The sequence below is a fragment of the Streptopelia decaocto genome (genome assembly GCF_964273445.1).
Source record: "Streptopelia decaocto genome assembly, chromosome: 2".
Lineage (NCBI taxonomy): Eukaryota > Metazoa > Chordata > Aves > Columbiformes > Columbidae > Streptopelia > Streptopelia decaocto.
This window is the reverse complement of record NC_138655.1, coordinates 36578221-36598979: the sequence shown is the minus strand read 5'-3', so window position 1 is coordinate 36598979 and position 20759 is coordinate 36578221. Positions and strand designations below refer to the sequence as shown.

General features: G+C 42.5%; 1 protein-coding gene across 2 annotated transcripts in view; it reads left to right on the top strand.

Annotated features, from left to right (window-relative positions):
* Nucleotides 1-2423: 2423 nt before the first annotated feature.
* Nucleotides 2424-20759, top strand: part of LOC309436467 (serine/threonine-protein kinase Sgk3) — a 59658-nt gene continuing 41322 nt past the window's right edge. The window contains exon 1 of one of the 2 annotated variants that reach the window (XM_082045667.1): nucleotides 2424-2695. The gene's annotated coding sequence lies outside the window, so the exon portion shown is untranslated. Of the gene's footprint in view, nucleotides 2696-3784; nucleotides 3935-20759 lie in introns of those variants that run through there. The other variant, XM_082045668.1, reaches the window with a different exon arrangement.

Genomic DNA, 20759 nt, shown 5'->3' with positions numbered 1-20759 from the left:
AGAGACCAAACAAAGTGGGGACACATCTTTTGCGAGGTCACAATTACTTCTGTCATTTTGCTATTCCTTCTCCCATTTTCTTTATTGCTACACCTATTTGCATGTCTCCACCTTTCTTCCCCTTGCACTTCTTTCCCCATAGCAACTCTGCCTCCATATATCCTACTTCTGCCTCCTCCCACATCAAGAACTCTGTAATTGTGCAGGCTGAACCTTAGGGAGAAAATTGCAAAGACAAATGGTTGTTAGCTGATGTAGAATGGTAGCGAGCGTTCTAGCACTATTGGCTATGAGCCAAAGCAGGCAGAAAAGAAATAGAGACAGACTGAGGACAAGTGGAACAAAAGAAGTTAAGGAAGTTTATAACTAGAGAGCAGGACGTTATATAAGGTCCTAGGACTGTCTGTTCAGCAGACCTGGCAGTACACGCTCAGGCTAGTTAGATCCCCCCCAACTATGTGCTAGCAAGGGAATAAATCATAGAATCATTTTGGTTGGAAGAGACCCTCAAGATCATTGAATCCAACCATCAACCTAACTCTAGCACTAAATTATGTCCCTAAGAGCCTCATCTATATGTCTTTTAAACACCACCAAGGATGGGACTCAGCCACTTCCCTGGGCAGCCTGTTTCAATGACTGACAACCCTTTCCGTGAAGAATTTTTTCCTAATATCCAATCTGAACCTCCTCTGGTGCAAATTGAGGCCATTTCCTCTTGTCCTATCACTTGCTACTTGCTACTTGGGAGAAGAGACCAGCACCCTCCATGCTACAACCTCCTTTCAGGTAGTTGTAGACAGTGATAAGGTCTCCCCTCAGCCTCCTTTTCTCCAGCCTAAACAGCCCCAGTTCCCTCAGCTGCTCCTCATCAGACTTGTGCTCCAGACCCCTCACCAGCTTTGCTGTCCTTCTCTGAACTCTCTCCAGCACCTCAATGTCTTTCTTGTGGTGAGGGGCTCAACACTGAATACAGGATTCGAGGTGGGGCCTCACCAGTGCTGGGTACAGGGGAATAACTACTTAGGTGCATGGGTGAAAGATATAATAATGGGCTAAACCAGCATTCCTACTAAAAAATGTGTCAGCAAAATCCATAAATGGAGTGAGCAAAAGAGGAAGATTGCATTAAATCATACCATCTTGGCAAGAACTGCTTACTCCTATCTTTCCTCAAAGACGTGGCTTTTAGTTGTACCTTTTCATCTCACTCCTTTGCTAAATTAGAAGCAGGGAAGGAACTATTCAAACTGTATTGAAGAGATGCTGTAATGTAGTGATCATTCTTTTAAGATACACTAGGACATCAGATTAACCGTATCAGACAATCAGGTTGAGCTCTGTGCAGGACTCACTTTTGCCCATATTATAGTCTCTGTTTTCTTCCTTGCATTCCAGGATGCAAGAGCTGTTGCCTTTTTCAGTAGTCTCTTGCCTTCCTCTTTTTTGCCACTCAGAAATTCCACCCGTGCCCCATCCGTGCTTGGAACAACCTCTTCCACTTTGTGTCCCAACTCTGAGGCCTTCCTGAAATTCTGCTTGTTTTGTGAAGCCTCCAAGCTGATACCATCTTCTTAGGTGTGCCACGTAGATGGCCATTCTCAGAACCATTAATCTGATACACAGAAGTTTTTTGAAGCAGGAGTGTGCAAATTAAGGGTGGGGTGGGCATTTCTGTACAGCATCCTGTGGTATATAGGTGGAGAATAAAGTGTGGCAGGAAGCACAGAAGAAGCAGCCAGAAAAGAGACAAAAAATGTTGCCTGGGAGACTGATAACTCTATTTTTACCACATCCTGCCATGCGAAATGAGCACTGAAAGTGACTGTTCAAGAAAAAAAGGCAAAATAATGCCTAGAAGATAGAAGGGGAAGGGTGTTTATGCACCATAGCTAATGTCCCCGATGTCTTTCCTCCATCCAGCCTGATTAATTATTTCTGCTGGCCAGATGAATGAAATCCCGGCATCGAAAACCCATCTCCGCTTTCCGTGCCAGGGCGTCACAGCCTCGCAGCTGGCGGAGCGCTCCGGTGTTATACGGGGTGCGCCTGTCTACCTGGCGGGGAATAACCCGCCCAGTGTCCGTGCGAAGGGCCGTAGCAAGCGCCGCGGGCGCTGCTCCGGGGCTCCGGCACCTCCCGACACCCGCTCCCGCGGCGCAGCGTGTGCTGCCCGCTGTGTGCCGGCTGCGGCTAGACCCCGCCGCCCTGGATTATCCACCGGTTTAACCGGAGGAGCCCGGTAATCTGGCCTTGAATCCCACGTCCCGCTGGTTGCGGGCAGCAGGCGCAGCTCTGCCCGTGCCTCTCCCTCGGGCACCCGGGGCACCCGGGGCCCCCGCGGCAGCGGGCCGGGGCCGGGCCTGGGCGGAGCGGACGGGGGCCGGGGCGGGGGCCGGGGCTGCGGCCGCGAGTCCCCGCCTGACCCCGCGCTGGGCGCCGCTCGCTCCGCCCGGGGGGGCGCTGGTCGGCGCGGGCGGCTGCGACGGCGACACCGACAGCGGTGGCGTGTGGCCGCCCGGGCCCTGCGGCGCGGCGGGGGGAGCCCCTTGGGCCGGGCTGCGGCGGGAGGAGCGCGGCTGAGGTAGCAGGAAGAAGCCAGCGCCGGCGGACAGACGGGCGGACAGACGGACGGACAGACGGACAAACAGACGGACACCCCCCCGGCCCACCCCGGCCGGCGGGAGGGAGGCAGGTACGCGGGGTCCGGGTGCCGGTGGCAGCGACTGGGGCGTTTTAAAGAGTCCGGAGCCACGGGGGATCACGGGCCGGGACGCGGGACAGGGGCCGGTTTGCCACCCTCCTGTTGCAGCCCGAAATGTGTGCGTGCTTTTCCGATCTCCCCAGTCGTTTCTGTGCAGCGTGTTTAGTGTGGGGCGGGGGTTCGAACCGAAACTGTTCTCGCAGGAAAACGCGGACCCGCGTGGGCGTGCGGCTCAGGGATCCAGTTGCGGACTGGGGGCAAAGTGCTGCAAGCAAACATGGAGAAACTTCTGCCTTTTTTTTTTTTTCCTTTTTTTTTTTCTCCCAGCTGGTACATTTTTAGATGCCGTATTTGCAAAGAAGTTGCAAAGTCATTCTGCATTTCACATTCCCTTTTTTTTATTCCCACCCTTCTCTAGCAGTGCTACTTGCTCCTGCTAGTACTCCTGCCCTCACATTTTTCTGCATTACTCTATGTGTAGTTTTACATATTATGTTACATTTTGCATAGCTGGCTGTGTTTGGGAGGGTTTGATTTCTGGGTTACAACTACGGACACCACCAAACTCCATTTCAGTTCCACTACTTAATTCCATACAGACAGTGATGCCAAACTGGAAGCAGACATTTCAGAGGTAAGAAATAGCTTGGCGTTTACATTTAGAGCAGTTGAAAGAGCCCTTTTCCGAGACCCTGGTTCACTTCGCTTTGTGCCTCACAGAGGTGAACACAGTTCAGGTCTGCGGTCTCTATTGCTCTCTGTGCCGGAGAGGCAAGGGCTGGAATTGCCTCTTTACCCCTTTAAACACCTTAAATATGAGAGACGATTGCAGGCAGGGAGAAAATTAAAATAATTGTTTTCTCCTTGCATGCGGAGGGACTTGGGAAGTGTCGGTACTTTCTGGACAGATCTCTTATAGAAAAGATAAAATTTTGATGCAAACTTGGAGGATTTGCGCTAGGGGGAGGACTGGTGGAGCTCGAAGGAGTATCCCACACCATTCACCTGCGTGATTTTGTATTTGCAGAACGTCTTGGGCTCAGTTCTTTCATGAGCATTGGTTACTACTCCTTGGCTTTCCCTTGCTGAGACTTAGGTTCTCCTGCAGAGCTTTTTTTTGGTCTGAATTCTGCCAGGCTCTTTCCTTTAATTTTGGAGAGTGTATGAAGAGCAGGAATACACGCTCGTTGGCAGGAAAAAAACAGTGTGCAGTCTCTGTGCTTCTCTCTAGTAAGTGCTACAGCCTCTTTGTTACATGCTCTGAGTGTTGCAATAGCATTGAAATTTATATTGGACACTCAAAATAGATGCTGACAGCCCTTGCATTTAATTTCTTGCATGCTAATCTAATAAATTCAGTACCTATTGTTATCTTAAAAGGGCATTAAACATTTCCTGAGGGCAAAGAGAGTTATGTGGACTAATGTATACGTGGGCTGTATCAGAGTGCTGCAAGACTTGTGATTCATTGGTTACGTTGTTCTGAGGGGATCTTCACTCTGATAATCCACAACTGATAGGAGCTGTTGCTTTTTATTATTGCTCTCTGCATTTTCATTCTCTCAGGACAGGCAGCTTTCTAAGAAGCCTGACAAAGCTGGATGTTCAAGTCTCGTTGAACAGAGGTTCAAAGAACCTACAGGGGACATGAGATGGGCGGCTCCTGGCCCACTCTACTTATAAAATAATGTATTGCAGGGAGCTAGTAGTTCAACTTTTAAGATGTGGGCAGTTTAAAATTACTAGTCTGTTCACTTTTTTACTTGTTTAAAGTCAGTGCGCAAGTAGGTGGATAATTTTACTGTAATGGCATGTGTTTAAAATAGTTATTGCTGGTTTTTAATATGCAGAATTATTTCAGCTAGCTGGAGTAGCTGCAAGCCTCCAAAGCTGACTTGACCCTGCAACAAGATATTTCAGAAGGCTGTGCTGAGAGCCAAAAATAAAGTATATTAAATAAAATGTCACGGTTATTAGCAAATAACAATAAATGCAAAGCAACTCTTGTCTCCCCTGGGATCTAGGATTTATGATGGAAATCACCTGTCATTTTATAATGCCATGCATGCTAATTGCAGGTTCATGTTAATCATCACTTTATAAGAGGGTATGCCACATCTTATTTTCCATCCCATCCATAGAGGATAAGCTTCTAATAAGCTGTGATCCTTTAGCCACATTCACACAAGCAGCTCTCCCCTGGGTTATCCCAGATCATTTTCCAGATGGTTTTAGTTTTATAATTTGCATGCAAGTACTAGGGCATTTTTGTCCTACGGCTAGAGCCATTTTGTACACAAGTGCCCAGCATTTCTGCATGTAAATTGAGATCAGATTGCACATATTTGTAGTTGTAAATGAATATTTATTTATTGCTGTCTAATTTGTCATTTAGAAAAAGTTATTTTCAAGGAATGGGCACTTCCCAAAAGGAAAGTCACTACTGGTTGTTTTTGTGACTTGATTGTTGGATGTTCCTAAGTCACTGAAGACTTATACTGCCATGAATTGCTTTTTCTACTGTAGACCAAGGAACTAGAAACTAGCATAAGTAATCTATGTATTTATATAGACTGAGCTATAGTAAAGCAATATGTTGTTTTTATTTGAAGTTAGCACTTTGGGTGTTTATATTGAAGGATTCATTTTGTTCTGGTTTAACTAGTATCCATATGCTGAAATAACCTGCTAAGCAAACACTTAAGCTTTCCAAAGTAGAACTGAAGGGCTTGAGCATACTGCGAGAACATTTAAAAATGTGTTAATCAGGTTCCTGCTTGCATTCCTAATTCCCAAACAGAATTTATCCTCCTAAGTCTTCCAAACCACCTAACACAGTGTCTGCCTGACTCTGAAAGTGTCTTAAACACGTTGGATCTCCCTCTTTATGCAGAAAGTTCTTAAGCGCCTTATCTAGAGCTGCTGTAGTTGAGCATTAAAGCCCTTAGGAGATCAAGAATCTGGGACACCTGGCAAGCACACTGTAAACACACACTGGTTGTGTCCTGAAATGCAGTTGTAATGGGCTTGTTTTTTAAAACATGGCCAGAAGAGGAGCCACTGCTCACCTTTCCCTGAGACCTGGTGGTGGTGGGACTTGTCGGAAGAGCAGACTGTGTTCTTGGAGTTGAAACCTGGGCTTCTGGTCCCCGTGCCCAAGGGGTTCAAGCCCACAGCTTCCCCCACCTCTGTGGTGGTCGCACTGGCTGAAGTGAGTGGGATGTCCCACTTCTCCCCCTGTGTCTCACCTGGGCCATCTCCTGGAAGATGCAGCAGGTTGCCCAAGGCTGACGTGAAGCAGTGCCAGCAGGAACCTGACTCTGTTGCAGCACTTTGTGTGTTCCCCTGGGAGGAGGGCTGGGATCTAGTGCTTGGTCGCTGATGATTAGGCTGTTATCAGAATTTCCATGGCATCCTCTGTGTTTCAAGAGAGGAGCAACACTTCGCTAGTTGCTCTAGGAGAAAACTGGGTCCAAGAGAAGAATGGGTTCTGATATCTGTAGTAGGTGGTGACACCTGTTTGTAGTCCTGGCTTAGGAGTTTAAGCCCTGAAGTTGAGCTGGGGAAAGCACCCAGTATTTCCTACCAGAAACCCCCATTTCCAGTGCAGAAATCTCCACCCTGGGCCACTTCTCTGTCACGTTGTATCTGTGTGGCGGTGGGTGCCAGCCTGGCAGTTTTGTGTTACACAGCGGTTCAGTTCTTGCTATAACCGATCCAGTCCACGGGTTGGGGTGTCTGTGACCTGTAACTCCATTCCCTCACCCAGCTCGGTGTTAAGAGTCACCTTCCCAGCCTTTAGCAAAGGAAGAAGTAAGGTTGTGTCTTCACGTGATCTTTTAACTTGGTCCTTTCAGACACCCCACGAGCATCATCTGACAAGGAGAGAGAAGTTCCTCATTCCCTAATATTTGAAAAGCTTTGCTTTGCCACTACAGCATTTCTTTGTTCTAGGGCAGGAAAGCACCTTGTTGCAGGGGGGAAGATGGATAAGCAAAATTGGTGTCTAAATTTATTTGAAAGCTCCTGTATTCAAAGAGATATCACATTTTTTGGCAGTCGTTTGAAACTCTGAGGGCGACTGGCAAGCTGCTAGATCTAAGTGCCTTGCCAAATAACTGTTTCAAAATACTGCCACTGCAGAAGTTGCGTAACTTTACAGACCCTTATGTTTCTCTTGGAGTAAACCAAAGGGGTACCAGCTTCTGATCCTTCGCCTCTATTGAGAAGCACGACCAACAAGTTTCCAGCAGCTTCCAAGGCACCAACGTGCTGCTTTGCTGCTGCCATCTCTTCTAGCTCTTGCAGCAAATTTTCCTTCAACAGCACTTCTCTGTCTCTTCTTCGCTGTTGTGAAATAACTGGTGAAACAAAACTATTTAAACTTCTTCATTGTATTGTTAATTGCAAAGTATTTTGGAACAGGCGACAGACCAAGGAAAGCTTTGCCTCTGGTTCTGAACTCAATGCTATCGTAGCAGGTGCATCAGAAGAGGTTTGCAGTGCCCTGTGGAGTTATAGCTCATATTTGAGTGTTTATTGAACAACTGTGGAATTGAGGTCACTCAAAAGTACTTATATTAATCTAATTAATAGGGAATACAAAATCTGATATCTAAATATATGCAAACTATGGGTCAATTTTTGAGGTCTTGTAACTTCTCTGTTTGCTGTTAAAATAAGGCACTGGTTGGAAACACAGTTCTTATTTTTCAGAAACTATCTTGATGGATATTTCAGGGCTTTGCACCATTAATCTTTGCTCTGATATTTTAACGAGAAATTTTGTTTGGGAGACTTGTGAGGATTATTGTCCTGTGATGTTGCATGTAACATTGCATTACAGTGACATTTCTGGATTCAGCCAGGACGATACACTGACAGGGTGAGTGCTGCTTAGGGCTAAATGCCTTTAAATCTTGCAGTTCGGGTTAGGAGGAACCTTGGGAGGTGTTGAGTGCGACCTCCTGCTCAAAACAGGGTTAACCCTGGGTTCAGACCAGGTTGCTCAGGGCTATGTCGAGCTGGGTTATGAAGACCTCCAAAGACAGAGGCTCCACAGCCCCTCTGGGCAACCTGTCCTGGTGGTCAGTTATCAACACAATAACTCATGCAGTGCACCACAGCAAAGAGTCTGTATTCTGGGTAAACTTCTCAAAGGCTGCAGTTGGGTCCCCGTGAAGCATCCTCTTCTCAAGGCTGAATGAGCCTGGTCGCTGCAGCCCTTGGCCATTCGTCTTCTGGCCTCTTCCGTGCACTGTGTAGCTCCTGCGTAAGTGCAGGAATGTCAAACATGTACTTAAATGCGAGTGTGCTCAGTCCACAGGACTCTGACAGGACAACCATGTATTTAGATTATGCTAGTTTAGGTTTAGACTCTCTTTTTTTGTTTTGGCATCTTAGTTATTTATAAACCGGGATCACTATCAAGCCCTAAAATCTGTCTTATACTAAGTTTAGTAAATAAGTAAGGACTGAGCATTCACAAGATGAATGTTTTTACTTGAGTGCTGTGGAGTTTCCAGTTTATGGTATGTGTTTTGCTTTAATGTTGGGAAGAGCATGGAATATGGATAGGAGGCAACTAAAGAAAAAATAACTTTTGTGCTCCTGTGGATGGGATTTAACCATACCTTGTAAAAGCAAGATGCATTAAGTCTCTGAGTTTGGAATGCTATCAAAAACTGCAGAACGGGCCAAACTTAGAACAGTTCAGAAATAAAAGCTACCAGGCAAAAGTGCCCAGACTGTCAAATGCCTGAAGACAAGTGCATCAAAGAACTAAGGGACTTCTGCTTCCTTGCTGCAGTAGTAATGGCGCATCTTGATTATATTATAGAAAAAAAAAAACTATGTTTTCATAAAAGGTAAGTAAAAAGCATGTAGCATTGAAGAGTACATAGCACTGTTTTATGAGAGTTAAAAAGTGAAACAGAAGGGAGTTAGTAGGTGCTGACAGCCTAGAATCCAGTTTACCTCCTGATTTTTTTTTTCTCCCAATTACTAGGCCCCCTGTTTTCATTCAAGTGTTTAATTTAAATAATACATCTAATGGTGTTAATCTAATCTCCTGGTACTCACAGTAAATGTCTTGTAAGTAAGTAATACAGCTTGATCAATTGCTCTTACAAGGGGTTCTGGATTTCCAGACTATCACGGAAATACTTAAGTGGCGTTTTAATATTAAAACATCTATAGTTCACCCCAGCCCTCCCAAATCAGCCCTTGGTAAAAGAGTATCTATTGTCTTTGGAATTGTTGTGTCTCTTTTCTGCCATCCTTCTGTGTTCAGAGCCCTGATTGAAAACATATGGGCTTTCTCTGTGAGGGGACCACAAAACCATCCCTTGGTTTTGTCCCTTATAAACCCCGTGGTACTTGCAGCAGTCACAGAAAACCTGAGCAAACACATTGCTCTGGCAAGACAGCGTGGCCAGTGTGCTCTGAAATTTTCAGATGTCTTAGTGTAAAGTGTTTATATCAAGAACAAACTGCTGTTTCCAGTGAGGTTTTACATCTTGTGTATGTGTCCACACACATTATATGTAACTGTAAAGGCATATGCCAGATAGATTGGTTTAACTTCACTTTTCTTCAGAATTTTGTGGAGGTTGGCTGCCTCTTTGGTGCTCTTTTCATGTTAACTAATATGTTATGTGGTGGATGAATAGGATTCTTTATAGAATTATCTAAAACCAGGCACTGATTTATTTGGAAACAAAGGGTTTCTTTAGAGCTAAGTTTAAGCTGGCATTGCCATGAATCCTAGAATTATTCTACATTTAAATGAGAGAACAGTGACGCACTTGTACTTGGGCTTTGAACAGCACAGAACTGTTGACCAGAGACTGGGAGACCGCTGAGCAAATCTTTCTAGGTTCACTTGCCGAAGTTTACAAGCCTACTTTTCTCTCCTTATTCAAATAATGAAAAGCAAAGCTAAAAAGATGCTGTAAGTTGCACTACTCTGTTTGTTTGGTTTTTTTTAAGGTATGCAGAATTATTCTGTGGTGTGTGATAAAAAAAATCTGTAATATCATGAGTGCTCCGTAGCAATCTGAACACGTGCTTTTTTCTGTTTTGGTTTGGGATGTGTGGAGTATAGTGCATAGCAGCTAAACAATACCTCACTTGTTTGTAAAAAACCTTGGGAAGAAGGGGTGAGAGAGGAAATATTTACAGTAGTTTTTTACACGTTTAATATTAGAAGGCAGACTGAAAAGGAAAGAGTTGGTCTGCCATCTAAGCCAATTAAAAGTAAATTTTGTTGCTTGGATGTTGATTTATACATCCAAGGCAATGTAAGTTTAAACTACAAGCATGATCTAACCTCAATGATTCAAATGAACTTCAAATTTATGATTCATTTGGTTTTGGCCATAGCACCTGGGGGTTTAAGCACATTTTATGTGAATTGACAGTGACTATTAGAAATTCTCAAACTGTCTTAAAATGTTACACTTGAAGAGTAATTCACCAGAATGTGTAAATAATGCCTGTCTTGCAAACATAGCTTTGCACTGTGAGCTGGCCAGGATCATCAGTTAAGATATTCTTATGTTTGATGCCCTCAGCCATTTTCCCCAGCGTTTAATTATCTGGGAATAAAACCTGAATTCTGTATCTTCTGTCATGTATTGAAAGGTATCTAGAATTTCTATGCAAACATTTAAATTTTTGTTGATATTAGTTGAGGTCGGCTTTTCCCCCCCCCCATGTTTCGTGTGTGTTTGTTTACAAAGAATTAAAATAGGAGGAGGAATGGCATAACACTTAGAGGGTTTTACTCAGAAATGTAACTGTAAACTTGTCAATCTGTGCAAAAATCTGTTTGCTGTTTTATGTGGGAGCATCACTTGAAGTGACCTGAAAGAAATTTTGTCATCAAAGCCCGGATAATTATTCAGGGAACCATGCTGGATGCATGATGTGCACAGAGTAAGAAACACAACAGTCCTTGACAAGGAATCTGTAGGGGCCAAATATTTCAGAAGCTACAGAGTGATGGTCTCATAAGGAACAGAGGATGCTCTTGCAGCTCAGAATCTAAACAGCGGGTTTTCAAAGACAGGTATATGCACAGACATGTTCACCATGTGACCCTTCTTAGGGAAAAAAAGTTGCATCATGAAATGAAAATATGTTGATAAGACATTGGGAACTGGCAATGAGAAACTGGAACGGTCTTTGTCTTGGTTACTGCTCTGGGACTCGGCGGCTGGAAAAGATTGATGGGTTGGGTGCTTGGCCTTTTGTTTTGGTTCTGCTATTCTAATTTATATGAGTCAGAAAGCCCCTAGACGTAGGTCCTCATTTAAAGAAAAAAGAAAAAAAAAGAGCCAGATTATTAGTAATGGTATTTTAAAGCAAATGCAGTTGTTAAATGAAAACATCGTGATACTTTGCAACAGTTTATTTACAGACCTACCAAAGATGTCCATATGTCACATCAGATGTCAGTTAAAATGGTCAATATGCTGTCTCGAAACAGCCAGACACTTAATGCAGTCACTCCAGTGATGCTTGTTTCTGTGAAGTATTTAGATCTATGTATTGTAACAGTTGAGACAAGCAGTGTTGTTCTGGTTTGCTGTCTGGTGGATGCCGGGGCTGGTCCCTGGGTTCCTCTGCGCTGGCTGAGGGTGCGCCTGTGTTACCATGTCCGTTCAGTCCAGGACCCTGCATCCCACTCACCACATTTTGGATCGCTTTGCTGGGTGATCTTGGGGAACACGAGCTGGATTCCTTTCAGGTGAATGCAGAGCTGAAGATGTTGGGCAGGAGCGCCTACAACACCTGCTGACCACGAGCAGGTGTCCTTCCCACAGGACAGTAGTTGCTCGTGAGTGTGTAACACACCTCTGCACTGGCTCTCCCTGCAAATGGCAGTCTCATTTTTCATCTTTCTTTTCCTCAGTTTCCTGCCTGTCACTTCACTTCCCTCAGTGCTTCTCTTCTGTGTGCTTTCAAGCTACTTTTCCTTCCCCTCACTTCTTGTTTGCCACCATCTCTCTCCTAGGACGTTGCTCCCAGCTGTAAGGTCTCAGTCTCCAGAGGTCATTTAACTGTCTTTGCCCCAAAGGTACAGTCTGTCTCTTAGAAGTGTTTGCCTCGGCTCTTCTTAAATCTGTTTCCCAGTGGAATCTCTTCCCGTGCTTCACTACCCTTCCATTATTTATTTTTAAATAAATAATGCTCCAGTGTTTATCCTCAACTTTTCCTGTGCTCATTTTAAGCTCATTAGGACTTGTCCTCTCCATAGCTGACTGAAGAGACAATTCCCTTCTCTTTGTAGTAATCTTCCAATGCAACAGCTATTGCTTTAGTGTTGTTTTGCTTGTTTTTTCCCTGTACTAACAACTAGCTTGTCCATTCCACCTCCCCATAAGTCACGTTTTCTAGACTACTTTGCACTCTCATTACTGTTCCCTAGACCCTCTCAGGTAGATCCACATCCTTGCCAGGAATTCAGACACAGAGTAAAGTAGCACGATTTTTTTTTAGTTCAGTAGATTATGCTCACGCTTTGCACTCCAACACTTTTAAAATTTTATATCTTATATCAATGTGTGTCTTTCTCACAACAGCATGATACTTGTTTCTTGTGATGTGCTGTGGTCTGCTGCCTTGTTGTTTCTTATCCTGTATTTCTGTATTTGATGTTTCCTGCCTGCGGGCAGTATCTTGTACATAAGCTGCTACATTTCACTCCGTCCTTCCAGATCACGACTCTATCCCGATGATGATATATTAACCTTTGTTTCTCACACCCTGAACTAATATTTCTGCTTCTTACATCTGTAGTCTGATTGTTGAAGTATCTCAAGGCAGTTTCAAAGCCTTGCGGAAGGAAAGATGTGACACCTGTGGTTTCTCTTCTGCCTGTCAAAGGAAGTTAGCCATGGGATTTAATAAATCTCTTTTGGCTACTAGTTAAGATTATCTTGCAGGTGCTGCTAATTACTTTGTTCTGAATTGTTTTCCCCAGGAATGCGAAGTTAAACTGACTCATTTGGTCTCTAATATTCTTACGTGTTGGTTTTTGTTGTTTTGGTGTGTTTACTTGTTTGTTTTTTGTTTTTGTTTTTTTTTTTTTCAATTGTGTGCACACTTTCATTCACATTCTTTCTCTCTTTCTTCTCTTTCCCTGAAATCTTATCTGTCACCGCTATTATTTATGCTAATCACTGCTTGCATTTGACTCTCTTGGTGAAGACTGATGTCCTAAACATGACAGCCTTCTGGATGTCATCTCTCAGCAGAATTTCTCTGTGTTGACTAGGGTAGTGAAGTTTTTCTTGCTCTTAAGCTATAAACATATTGATAATAAAGATTATTTTTTGTTGCTAGCCATTTTTTAAATTTACATTATATTTCTATAATTATTATTATTCACAAGTTGTTGATATACCATGCAAAGCCCAGATGCTGGACCCAGGCTCTTCCAACTGTGGATTTAGGCCCAAGATATATTTCCACTGCTTGTTCCAGCAATAAAATGCAAAACTTTTAACAAACCCACTTTGTTATAATAAACAGTTGTGTGACTTCAGTGACCTAGGCAATTAACTGTAAAATGCCTCCCCTTACTGTTTTTGCTCTCCAGTCCCACGAGAGAACCAAGCCTTTGCACGTTCACCATTGCCACAGTAATGGTCCTAAAAGCTTAGTGTTGATGCTTGTTCAACAGAAAGGGTTCTGGTTGTCCTGACCAGGGTTTTAAGAGCTAGGAACAGAAAGATTTTGAAACTTTTAAGGATTATTGTGTAGTTGGCTGAGCATGGTAAGAGCGGTGTGTGTAGCAATACATATCTGTATGTACAAGTTTATGTAGTTGTCATGGTCATAAGCAGCCAGCAGGCACTCAAAGCTGCATCAAGCCCACATTATGCTGGATATCTCGCACAAAATTAATAAAGATGACCTCTTTTTCCAAAGGACTCTGTTGCGGCTTTTATTCCTAGGTGGTGAGATGAGACACGCCACAGCTGCAGCGTGACAAGGATGCTGAACAGAGTGGCTAATAGTGGCATCTGGGTGTGGAGGGAGCAGGGAGAGGCAGGTTGTCCACAGAACTGCACCTCCAGAGGGCTGAAACCCTGGGGGTTTCCTCCGGTGAGGCCGGGTTACAGAACACGGGGAGGTGGAGAGGCAGCACCTAACATGGTAGGCAGGCATTACCCTCCCAGTGAAGGTAAATGAGAAGGATGCTACAATGGAAAAATGGGAAGGAGTTTTCTTAGTTGCCTCTTATTTATTATTATTGTTTGCAGAGTGCGCTTAATTGCCTGCAAACTTACATCTGTGCTGGTGAAGAAGGTGCCCAAAATAAAACACTATTTAGGGCTTAATACAACAACTAAGTAGGGAAGGCTTTTTTCCATTTGTCCTGATCACAAAATGGTTTTGTAGGCTTCTGTCTCCTTTTCTCCTGTTTGCACTAATATCACCAGCCCAATAAGACTTACAGGGATTTTGATGTTAATTTATTGGCAGCCCTTCCTATCCCGTTCCTAATTAGAGATTAGTTTTAGCTAACTAATTCACTGAGCATATTGACACATGTACCCAGGTACTCCTGGGGAGCTCTGATCTTGCCAGGGTTGGTGAACATCCATATGTAAACTGTGGGTTCTGCTGTTGCTCTGCACAGATGAGCAATCAGTGTTACGAGGTGCTGGAGAACCAGGGCTGGGATGCTTTGAGAAGAAAGTAGGAAGCAGACTGCTTGGCTTTTTTTTTTTTTTGCCCTGTCCTTTGCAAGTAATCTCCCTCCACTGTGGGATAATTAATAAGATGTAGTGGGAGTTTGGAACACTCAGGATCTCTTCCTCATTCCACTGAAAAAACTTACCGTGTGCCTTGTTTGAATGTTTGAGTCTGCATTGCAGGCACTTTTTTATTGTTGGTTTAGTGTTTTACAATGTAGCAGGTCTTAATTGTACTGTTCAGCAGCAGCTGAATAGGCTTACCTGAGAAAATGCTGCTACTGGAAAGAAAATATGCCTTAATCTATTTATTTGGATTCAGACCTTAATTATTTTTTTCTCCTTAGCCAATACATGAGATTTTGTTTGTTTCTTTAATGTGACTTCCTTCCAAAGTTGTGTTATACTCTGTGCCAGTACACTACAGAAATAATCACAGACTAGTGACAGACCTATTTTCTTTTTAAGGCTCTACAGTAAAATGAATGCTTAACTTTTCAGGTCTGGGCAGATTATCCAGCAGGATTCAAAAACTTTCTTTTAAAGTGTAAGACACAAATCCCACCGTTTATGTGTTCAGAAGATATCGACAAGTATTCTCTGAAATAACTTTTTGTTACTGTCTGATTTACTTTCCTTCTTAGTAAACTCAGAACCCCCAATATATGCATGTGTGTATATAGATTTTTATTTTTTTTCTCTTACAAAAGAAAATATCTTTTGGGTGGCGGGGAGTGGTTATAAAGTAAAGGAGTAGGAGTTCTGCATGTTTTCCTCTCTCTTCCCCAGACACTACAAGAAGTCATGGCTCTGCTCTCAACTTCCCTGGACATGCAATAAAACCAGACTTCCTATTATCCTATGTAAATTAAATAACTAATCGTCACAACTTCCCATTTTCATACTTCCATAATTCTAGCATCCACACTGGTATAGTTGGACTCTGTACCTGCCTATCGTATCAATGCTTTCAAGCTTGCATTTATGTCAAATGTTCGAAACATCTTTCTTTTCAGTGTTAACATTTTATTTGTTCTCTTTTCGTCTCCCTCGACCTCTGGTCCTTTTGTTAGCTGACAGAAACTGTACTGTCACTCCATGATCCCATAGAAGTGTTAAGCTGTTCTGGCTTGCGTGACTGGAGGCATCCTTCCCATAAACCAGATTTTTATATGTAGTACTAGTTTAACCGTGCAAGTTCACAATTAGTGCAATAAAATGTATATTAAAAGCTTTATTGAGCAATTACGCATGTAGGGACACTGGAGCCAGGAGTCAGCAGTATAAACAGCCATTGTGCTTGCTTGCTCTGACTTTAAAAGGATTAAAGTAAAAAATGTTTTTGTCCTCAGTACTTCTGTGTTTCTCTTCTCCAAATTAGGCATTGTTGTCATAAGAGTGGGAAATAAAAGAGTGCTTGTATTTTCTTATTTTGAAGACCCTTCTGAATCAATCAGTGGAAGCAGGTGGGTGAAGGAATGAAAATACCCATAATTACCCTGACTTTATTTTAGCGGAGGTACGTGGTGAGGACCCCTTGGCTGGACATCTGCCCCCCACCTGGGGCTCTGTAGGGGAGGTGACCCTTCCCTGGGGTTCTGGTTTGCTAACAGCTGTGGGTGGGTGCCACAGATTGGTGGCAAACAAAGCGAAAAAATGAGCAGCGTAGGCTTGGGAGAACCGCGGTTACATAAAGGTGAACTATGAAACATTATTTCTGAAGTGTGTATTTTGAAGGGCTGTTACCGCAACACTTTTTATATAAATGAAAGGTACATTTGAATCGGAAGCAATTTGGTGTAGAAACCTTCGAGTGACTCATCCCAAACCTGAAGGGAAATGGAGCTAGTGCGGCACAGGGAGGTTTTTGAGCACTTGCATGGCATCTGCTTCAGACTGAAGTGACATTTTCATCAGTTAATCCAAGACATTAGCACCTTCCTCAAACACCGCTCGTATTACCATCCATAGTGTGGTGCACATTCCAGTTTGTGTATCCTCATCACTGTTGCAATTGCATCCAAACAGCAGCTGATTATAGGTAGTTTCCTGAACATTGTACAGATTCTGCACAGCTACTTCACTACCAATGCAGTAACAACGTATTTATCAAGTGCTTCAGTTCATGAGATGTCTAACGTCTTGAGTTCTTAGGGCTTTGCAAAATTCTTTATCTGCTTTCTAGAACAAAATTTTTTCTTTGCTTAGTTTGAGGATTTGTAAAAACATTTAATGAATTGGATTGAGAAAATAGATTGCCATGTAATTAGAAAACTTTGGCATTTTGCTCTTTTGTGTTCTTATGCAAGATTAACATTGCACTGTCATCTACAAAATTACTTTAATTTGTACAGCATTGTTGGAGTTGGAATAAGACTTATTCTTGATCTCATGCCTTATAGAAGGAAAACAGAGTAGCTTGGATTTGTGTGCAGGAACATTTTTGTATGAAACATTTGACTAATTTGAACAATGACTGCAAGAAAATACCATGTCTCTTAAATAATCTGGTTCTTATTGTCCCTTTAAAATTATGGTGTGTACATCAAAGCTAAATGTCAATAGATAGAATTTTATGATAACTTCTACTTAGTATTCACATTCCATGCTGTGACTTGCAATATGTGTCTTTGTTCCCTGTGGTCCTTATCACCCAACATCATAATAGCTAACATCAAAAAATTGCTGACCTGAAAGATTAAATACTGTCATGTTCCTTTAAAAAACTGTATAATGGAACATTGGTCTTGAGTTAATACTGAGATTACAGGGATTCATTTAATTGCTGCATAAGCTTCATACTCAAATTTACAATATTCCATTAACTGGCTTCTGCTAGGTTGCCAGATTATAAAAAGAAAGTTAAGTTAAAGAAAAAATTAGTTTAGTAGACTCCAAAAGTTGAACAATAGTCCTCTGTCCCTGCTTGTTCTTGAACATACTGTGTTGTATTGGTTTTACCTGGTCTAAGAGGACAGGATGTATCTTTATATAAATCTGTTGCTGAAATCCGCTTAATAGTTCAGACCCATGTAACACCTTAAAACACTGACCCACAGCTCCCAGGACTAACAATGACAGCATTTGTACTTGGAGAACAAAACCCAAGCTCTATATTTGGTAGAAATACATCTCTGTGGGTCAGGAATAGGTTGGGTATCTGGGAAGCATGAGGAAACAGCTTGGTGAACAAGTGAACACAGTAAGGACAGCAAATAAACAACTCTTAGAATATCTTGCATAAATTTCTGTCCTTTTTGAGTTATGAGATTCAGCTTCTTGCTTTGGTAGTGGAGTTTTTTAGTTGTTGCTGCCTTTTTTCTACTCCATGTTGGTGCGTAACGGTGCTCTAGTGGAATGTATGTGTCTTTTGACATAAGCAGTTTGTTAGGAGTATTAATTGAAGAGCAAACACAAATCTGGTCTATTCTGTAGATTTTAGGCTGCCTCTAAAATGCTGATATTTTGGAAGAAGGCTGTGAATGTTTTGTGAGGAGACACGCCCCCCCCCTCCCCCAATGCTCTTGTTTAGTTTCATTTTAATAGAATACCAGTAAATAGCCTGAAAATGCAAATATGGTGTTTGTGTTCTTGCTCATCTCTACAATTTGAGGAAGAACTCTTGACATTCTGGGTAGACCCCACCTACATATCACTATGTGCCAGAGCACTTGTTTACCAAAGCATGTTTGTTCACTCCCCCAGCCTCTATTTGAAATTCTAGTAGAACGTGCTGTAGCTGGGATTCAGGAGACTGAATTAAGAAACATCCATACAGAATTACTGCCTAGAAAGCTTTTTTTCTTTTATACTTAGCTTCAGTATGGCTTCCTGCACAAACTGCTCAGATCTCCTGCAAACTCAGATACTTGACCCATTTTACAGAACTGTATTTATAAGCTGAATTCCAAAGAGTCTTTGTTAAGAGCAAAATGCAGGTCTTACAGTACTATCAGTTGAGAGGTTTTTAACAACTTCTACTTTATGAGCTGTATTGGATAACTTAAGCTTCACAGTGTTTAACGGTGCAGTAGTTTATTACTGCCTTGTATGCACGTCAGCTGAAACTAGTCCCAGACCATGTTAGCATATACCAGTAAGCCATATACCATATTTGACGTCAAGCTCATATGTTGCTATATATCCATAAAGCAGCCAGTTACCTTTGTCCTTTTGTTGTATATGTATTCAGCCTTGTAGGACTTGGTGATAAGTCACATCTAATGAACTTCTTTTCCCTCATATTCTTGGAACTCATGTAAATATTCCATGCTCCCATGGTAAGCAAGCAGAGGTGGCTTGAGGCAGTATCTATACTGTGTGTCTCTAAGATAACTGAAAACTAAGGTAAACTATGCTATCAGGAGTTTATCATTCCTACTATTTATTATTCTGGTTCTGGTAGCTGAACTCATTTGCGGAGATGTCACTGGGGTACCGGCTCCGGATTGCACACTTGCAGTGAGTGAGGGCAGGTGCAATGCAAAAAGAGACCTGGGCCCAGTGGGCAATGGATACTGGTGTGAGGGCACATGCCCTCAGTTAGTGGTGCCTCTCCTACCGACGTGGCCATAGTTTGGTGACGTCTCCTCCAGCCATTGCACCAACAGGTGAGCAGGATGTGAACAGCAGGGTTCGGGTCAGAGTGTTCACTTCAAATGTCTTATGTGATGAGTAGTTTTTAGAAACTAAGCTTACGTTGTTTGCTTGATGACAAAATACGTTGTTCAACTTGACCTAACTTGAAAAAGTATTCCAAAATGACTCATATGGCAATAATAATACATTTTGGTGTATGCATGAGGGAAATAGAGAACTTGAGGAGGATGAAGTGAAGAAAACAGAGATGCATATATTGAAAATGCAGATACGATATTTCACTGCCTGATACTGCTTTTTATCTTGAAATTCCATCATGCATTTACAAAGTTTCTACCAAAAATTACTTGCCTATATCAAATTACCTAGGGGTTGTTAGTTACAACATAGTGTTATACAAAATGAATTATTTTTCCTAAATACATTTATGAAAATATGCAGAGGCTTCAAGTAATCACAAAACGTAAACAGGCAGAACTCTTAAAGGAAAAAAGGGTAACCCATGGCCTTGTTTTCATGTTTTCAATTTGTTTTCCATCTTTTAAAAGCCTGTCTAATGCTTGTGGCAGTAAATTGGTTTGCATGTGTGTGCGTTCTCTAATACTCATGTATTTAGTTAAAATGCAAAACTGGTTATGGTGTTGATTATACGTTGGTATCAAGCTGATGAGGGACGTCTGTGCCACGTCTGAGGTACACATAGCATTGCTACTGGAATGAATTGCTCAGCTTTCCTCCCCACCACCACCGTGCTCCGTTTGGTACCTCCAGATCTTTATGCATATCAGGTACTTCCCCATAACGAGGTGGTTGCCTGGTCCATAGTTTGTTCATAGTCGTTGCTTGAAACAGGTTCCTTCTCATTATAAAAGATCGTATGTGATGGAACCAAACATGAAGTATAAGAACTACAGGTAGAAATCCCTGGTTTGTAAGAAAGCAGCTCAGAATATAGCGATCCCTGCATCTCAGGGAATGAAAATTCTTTGAAGTGGAGTAAAATCTAGGATATGAAAGTGGCCTTTGTGAGAGGAAGGGGAGTTATCTCTTGGTAAAGTATCTGGTACTGTGCGAGGAACGAGGGCTATGCTTGGAGTGAGGTGGAGTCTGCAAAACTTCCTATACATTTAATTTTCTCCAGAGATACCTCCTCTCTTCTGCCAGGACAGAACCTGAATTATTTGCATTTGTTTTGGAGCTCTCGATACCCAGCAGACAAGAGTTACCATTCAGCTCAGACTGTAGATGTTAAGAAGTCCCAGATAGGTCTACTGAATGTTCAGAGTGCAGATACTGCTTCTAAGAAGGACCAGATCTATGTGCTGTAGCATTGACCAGTGTAAATATCAGCACACTTAAGACAGAGGTGCCACTGGGCACACTCTTTAGTGGGACTTTTCCATGTGACTGAGAGTACTTGCTGTTTATTACAGTTATTCATGCCCAGAGAAACTCAGCTGTTGGCTTCATCATCTCAGCATGTAAATGCATTGCTGAATAGACTGAAAGCTTAATGTATTTTTAACAAAAAGCATAATTGCTCTGAAGAGCACTGGCAGGGAATCTTCATTTCCAAGATATGCAACAACATACTTGGCATACAAGTTCCTCTAGGTAGGGATAAACTCACCTTATTAATCTTCCAGCTTTATCAATTTTTCCTTAATTCTGTGTGGCACTGCTGCTTCTGGCACAATTCTTGTTTGTGTACTAGTGTTCATTTTAAGTATATGCTTGAATTGATTTAA